Below are 6,836 nucleotides of genomic sequence, written 5' to 3'. Positions count from 1 at the left end.
ATATATATATATATATATATATATATATATATATATATATATAATTGCTGAAATAAAATGGATACAATTTTATGAAAATTGTGTTTGTGTTATTAATTAAGTCAGCGAGCTGGCAGAAAAATGTGTTTGTGTTATTCATTAAGGTGGCAAGCTGTCAGAATTGTTAGCACACCAGGCAAAATGCTCAGCAGTATTTCATTCGTCTTTACATTCTGAGTTCAAATTCTACTGAGGTCGACTTTGCCTTTCAGGGTTGATGAAATAAGTACCAGTTGAACAGTGGGGGTCAATGTATTTGACTCATCCCCTCCCTCAAAATTGCTGCCCTTGTGACAAAATTTGAAACCATTAATTAAGTCATTACTACATCAATAAATTATTATCATTTATGAAATAGTTTTGAATGTGTGCTTAAGAAGCTTGCTTCCTAACCATGTGGTTTTGGGTTCAGTCCCATTCACAACACCTTGGGTAAGTGTCCTCTACTATTGTACTATAGTCCCAGGCCAACAAAAACCTTATGTGTGGCTGTGTGGTAAGAAACATGCTTCCCAACCACATTGTTCCAGGTTCAGTCCTACTGCCTGATACCTTGGGTAAGTATTTTCTACTATAACCTTGAGCCAATCAAAGCCTTGTGAGTGGATTTGGTGGACAGAAACTGAAAGAAGCCTGTCATGTATGTGTGTTTGTGTTTGTCCCCCACCACTGCTTGACAGCTGGTGTTTGTGTGTTTATGTCCCCGTAAATTAGTGGTTCAGCAAAAGTGACCAATAGAATGAATGAATACCATGCTTTAAAAAAAAATAAGTACTGGGGTTGATTCCTTCGACTAAAATTTCAAGGGAGTGCCCTAGCAAGTGAAAGATAAAAGATATATGTGTACATATATGTATGTGTTTATGTGTACTCTTGTCATAGGATAGTTGTAAACTAGTGTCACCATTATACAAACTATGTTGTTTCTTTCCATTCTTCCATGAAAAACAAACCTGACCATTGGGAAATATTACCTTGCATGGAAACAGGGGTGTAGTGATAAGAGGAAGGGCATCTGGAGGTTGAAATCTGCCTCAGCAAATTTTGTCTTATTCAACTGCCTTGAACCCTATTAAACTGTCCAACCCATGCTGGCATGGCAGACAGACTGAGCTTCCCTATCACTGGGTCCACCTGCTCAACCCAAACTATAACCATCACCACTTTGACTCCTCTATTCTTCACACTAATCCCTGGCGTTACCTTTCCCCTGTCTCTCTCCTCTGTCTCCATTATTCCCTCTACAATACTGTTTCCTCTTATTTTCTCTATTACCATCCTCTCACAACAATAAATCTGTTCTATCCACCATGGTGGTGGGAGCTGTCTTTCACCGTGCAAGCTTCGCAGTAATACCAACAATACAAATGCCACAAAAAACACCCAGTAACTGCATAACTGGTAATCAATGCAGAGCTTGAGAGGGATCTTTAGTGTTGCTGAGGACAAGGTAACATTTCTAATGCCATGAAAAAAAACATACCTAATATGTGATGTAAAATGGTTTGTTTTTAGGAAATCATGAAGCATTAGAACAAGGTATGGTCCTCTGGCCTAATGAATCTTGTCAAACCGTCCTACTGATGCCAGCATAGAAAATGAATGTAAAGTGATGATGATGATGATATGTGTATGTCCTTATGTGGACAGTCACTTATCACTGACTGTGCAAAACATAGATCATTACATTCTTGTTGATATTATGACTGATTGCACTAAGGAAATGAGCTGGTAGAATCATTGAAACACCAGACAAAATATTTAGCAGAATTTCTTCCAAGTTTATATTCTGAGTTCAAATGCTTGACCCTGCAGTTGATTGCCTTTCATCATTTTGGGGATTGACAAATTAAGTACCAGTTGAGCACTGGGTCTATGTAATTAACTTTTCTCACTCCCCTAAATATACAGGCCTTGTGCCAAAATAAGAAAGAATTTTGATTGGTTGCTCTGTGTTTTCAAAAACCTACGGAATAAAAACATCTTTTCCTTGAAAAACATTCAAGGGCTGACAAAAGGAAGAGCTGGCAGCAAAATCCTGCTTCAAATAAGTTACTGTCTAACCTATGCTAATGTGAACAAACACTGATGGAAGGTATGAGGCTGTGGTTTTTATCTGTTATTCTCATGAATCACTGCTGTAATGGTATATATTGTGGTTTCAACACATGTCTGTAAAGAGATTTTCTCTCAGACAAAAAACACAGCTTCATGCCTTACATTTACTAAATGCCATACATTTAGTATGATATGCACATAGTAATTTTAATGTAATAGTGTTTTAATTGTGTTCACCAAGAAAGTGAATGTATTATTCAGTGTTTTCTACATATTGGAGGGGGACAAATTTCATCTAGACATGTGACTAGTAAGTATATGTCATTGACAAGCTTCAGGTGAGGTGAAATGTGTCTGTCGTTCTTGTGAGCCACTGCTGTGACGTTCACCTCATTTCGATATATCTTGCATTTTTAACACAACATGAAGAGATTGTTTTCTTAGACAGTAACATAATCCTACCTTTCAACAGTGTAATATACATTTAGTATGATACCCAGATGGTAATTTAAATATAATACTGTTTCAATCGTGTTCAACTTTCCAGCTATGTGGTTTCAGGTTTAGTTTCCTTGTACTGCTTCTTGGGCAAATATTTTCTACTATAGTTCCAGGTCGACGAAAATCTTGTGAGTGGATTTGGTTGAGGGACTGTGTGTGTGTGTGTGTGTGTGAGAACATGAGAGGGTGTTCAGGGAAAATGAGCATTCAGTGGAAATATAGTGGCAAGAGATGGTGCTGAGTGCAAGATGCATGGCAAGGAAAGTGGTTTCAAGGAAAGAAAATACATGTAGCACAGAAGCTGGATGGAATGTTTGCAGCTCTGCTTTCATATAATTATGTCAGCTGAGGAAATTGTGCTGTAGTTAGAGGAGAGAAGGTAAGATTAGTATTACAAAGATGAGTTGCTGAGAAAACTTGATAAGTACTGATTGAGTGCAGAAGCAAAGGGATTAACAATATGCTCTTGGGACTTCATTTCTGCTGAGATGAGTGGGTCTTCTCCAGCACAGAAAATCACGATTCATCTCAATCCTTTGCCATCTCTTCCATAAGGCTCAACAACCTGAGGTCTGTCTTCATTACTTTGTCCCACATCTTGAATCTAGTTCCTTGATAATTTCCATACACATTTAGCAATCAGTGCATCTTCATGGAGCTATCCTCATTCATATGCATCATAACCTTACCAACACAGTCTTTTCTCTTGCACACAACATCTGGTACCTCATATGCCTAATTTTTCTCTGAACATATTTGCTCTTAGTCATACATGCACATTAATTTTACACATTCAGTGAAGTATGTTAGCTTAATTTCTTTCTAGTTTGTGCATGTCCACTGCTTTCATAGCCCATGTTTCACTACCATGTAGCAGTACTGTTTGTACACCTGTATCATACAATCTACCTGTTGCCAACAAAAGTAATAGCTCTCTGAAATTTCACTAGCCAGTTCATATTCTAGCAACTATACTTTCAAAACATCCTCATGTAGGTAACAAAAGCTGTCTACTACCTCTAAGGATCCTTCTGGACACCTGAGAAAATTCTATTTCCTGTATATTCTCAGTGTTTATTGTTCCTGTATATTTGCCACAAAGCTTACGCTCTCTGTTAATTTTCCAGTGATTCCACCACACATCTTGTGCGTCCATAGTTTGCCTTAGATGTACCATGAAGAATAACTGCCTACGCCTTCCTATGTATTGAAGAATAACTGCCTACACCTTCCTACGCATTTTCCTGACAGCATATTGTTTGTTTTCCTGCTTACTAGAACTTTGGACTTGGCTAAGTTAATTTTAAGGCCATTTGATTTTAAATTTTGCTTCCAAACCAAGAATTTCTTTTCTTATTCAACTACAAGGACAAAGTCATTACCATATATGAGTCCCTACAAACAACATCTGTTATGGCTTGGAGGACAATGATAAATTGAAGGGGATTACGAACTAAATGCTGGTAACCTGCCTACACACTAAATTCATCACTGTACTCATTGTGCACTCTCACGTTATTGACAGCACCCTTGTACATGGTTTGGATAGCTCTCACCAGCCATTCATCTACTCCTAATTTCTACAACAAGCACCAAATCAGGGAACAAGGGATCCTGTGAAAGGATTTCTCCTGGTTGACAAAAACCAAGTACAATGGTTTACTTTTGGCTAAATACTTTTGCAGTTGCCTTATTAGAAAGAGAGCATTAGTAGTACTTCTCTCTAGGACAGAACCAAACTGCATCTCATCTAGTCTCTCTTCCTAATTAAGCTATAACTTTGTAATTTTCAAAAGCTGGTCTAACAATCTGATACTTCTGTAATTACACCTCTCTAAGGCAACTCTTCACCCTTATAACACTTGACTATACTGCTGCTACACCAATAATTGTGTATGGCACCTTCCTATACTGCTTGAAAAGCCATATTCCACTCTGCCACATATTTTACACATTTTGGTGGTAATTCCTGAAGAACCAAGAGCCTGCTTTCATATCTTTAATTGCTTTATCTATCATACTGCTGTCAACTACAGTAGCTGATACCCCTGAAATATTCACTTTAGGCAAACTCTTCTTCCCCCATGCATTTCTCACATTTAGTAACTTCTCATAGTGACACTTTCATTTCAGAATCACTCAATGCAAGTGTACCATCATTCATTCATACACACTTCTCTCCTGCAACATCATGATTTTATCTGACAGATTGTTTTACAGTCCAGAACATCGCATGTAACTGGTACTCACAATGTAGGGCATTGGCAAACATCTTCCATTCCTCTTGCTTAATAGACACATCACATAGCTTCTCTTCTAGCTACTTGGTATAATTCTACACCACCCCTATTTTTCCAAGCCTGTATCTTTGCATTTATGGTTCTGTCTACTTCATAGTTCCCCTGCTACATCACCCTTGATCTGGCTGGAATTTTGCACCAGTCACAATTTAGTTATGTAGGACTCAGAATATTGTTCTGTAAGAACTTCCAGTTTACTTCAATGTTTTATGTCTCTATATTCTTCTCTTCCTCAAATACTACAATTAGGACTTCTCTAAATCTTTGATTGTTCAATGGATCTTTAAGCTTTCATATTATCCTTTTCCATACTGGCTTGTGTCTCTGAGTCCTTCTAGATCTAAACTTGAAATTACTAATGGCTAACCTATGTCAGATAGCACATTCTTCACCTGGCCAGGACTTCACATTTACAAAAACCTGTCTATCCTACTTTCTGGTGAGGATATAGTCGATCTGATTTGTGTGCCCATCAGATTGATAGGTTATCAAGTGACTGGTTGGTTTCCTGAAGTTAGTATTGCAGATCAATTAATCATTTGCATCACAGAACTTGAAGTGCTTTATTCCCTCCTCATTTCAAGAACCAAGTCCATGTCCCCATTGTGCACAATGGAACCCACCAGGATGCTGCCTAATATGTCCATTGAAGTTACTAGTCATGGAGATTAGGCCACAGTCAATCGTCATTGAGGTAGTCTTGCATAAGGACATCATAAAAATGATCCTTTTGTTTACCCAGCTCTCTTGATTGAGGAACATAGACAGAGTTAATAACTGCTGTTGAATTTTCCAAGACTTGTCTAAGCTTAACTATCCTCTCACACATTCTGACTACCTCAATCACTTTATTCACCCATTTCTCTGCTAAATGTATGCCACCCAACATTATCCAAGATTTTATATCTTCACCTGTGATGATTCTGGCTGAGATCCTTCTCAATCTGACTGTTCAGTTCTAGCATTTTCACAATCCCACCAGACCTACCTTTCAATGTGCTTACATTGACTGCAGTTAACCTGCAGATGTGGACAGGGTGGAAGGAGTAAGTAGAGAGTTGGGGGACAGCTTTCAGGATCTGAAAAGAAGGTTTGTAGAAATGTTTGCCTACAAGCAAACAGCTCTTGTACATTATTAGTTACACAAATATAACAATAATGGTTTCAAATTTTATTGCAAAGCCAAGAAGTTTTTGAGCAAAGGGACAAGTTGAGTACATTGACCCCAGTACTTGAATGGTACTTATTTTAGCGACTCCAATAGGATGAAAGGGATAGCTGACCACAGTAGAATTTAAAATCAAAATGTAAAAATGGACGAAATGCAGCAAAGCATTTTGTCTGATATATTAACAATTCTGCCAACTCACTACCTTAATAATGTCAATTTTTAATGTTAACTATCTGACAGTGCATAACACACATGCCAACCTATAAAGTGATAGGCAGAATTATAATACAATTATCATCTTAGTAAAACCAATGTATTTTTGTAGTATGTATTAATATACATAGCTTTGGCTTAGCTTTAATGATATTCAAGGAACTAAGATACATGTATGATGGCCATTTTACTTCCTGGGAAGGACACAGAGGTTTTACTCACCTGGCAACTCCATAACCAGCTCCCTCATATTGTGTAGAAGTACCATGTGTAAGTGTGAATATATATATATATATATATATATATATAAAAATAAGCAACACGGATTTCAAAGGTGATTGCAGTACGCACGTTTCATGCTACTCCAGTTTATTTAAGTAATGCAAGCATTTTCATGCAGCTGAAGATTGCTCTTCATATTGCATTTAATGTAATGCTCGCATTACTTAAATAAATTGGAGTAACATGAAACGTGCGTACTGCAATCACCTTTGAAATCCGTGTTGCTTATTTTTTGATTTTGATCACCTATCCTTTTGGGATACGATATTCGG

Source organism: Octopus bimaculoides, chromosome 9, assembly GCF_001194135.2.
Source record: "Octopus bimaculoides isolate UCB-OBI-ISO-001 chromosome 9, ASM119413v2, whole genome shotgun sequence".
NCBI lineage: Eukaryota > Metazoa > Mollusca > Cephalopoda > Octopoda > Octopodidae > Octopus > Octopus bimaculoides.
Note: the sequence above shows the minus strand (reverse complement) of the source record.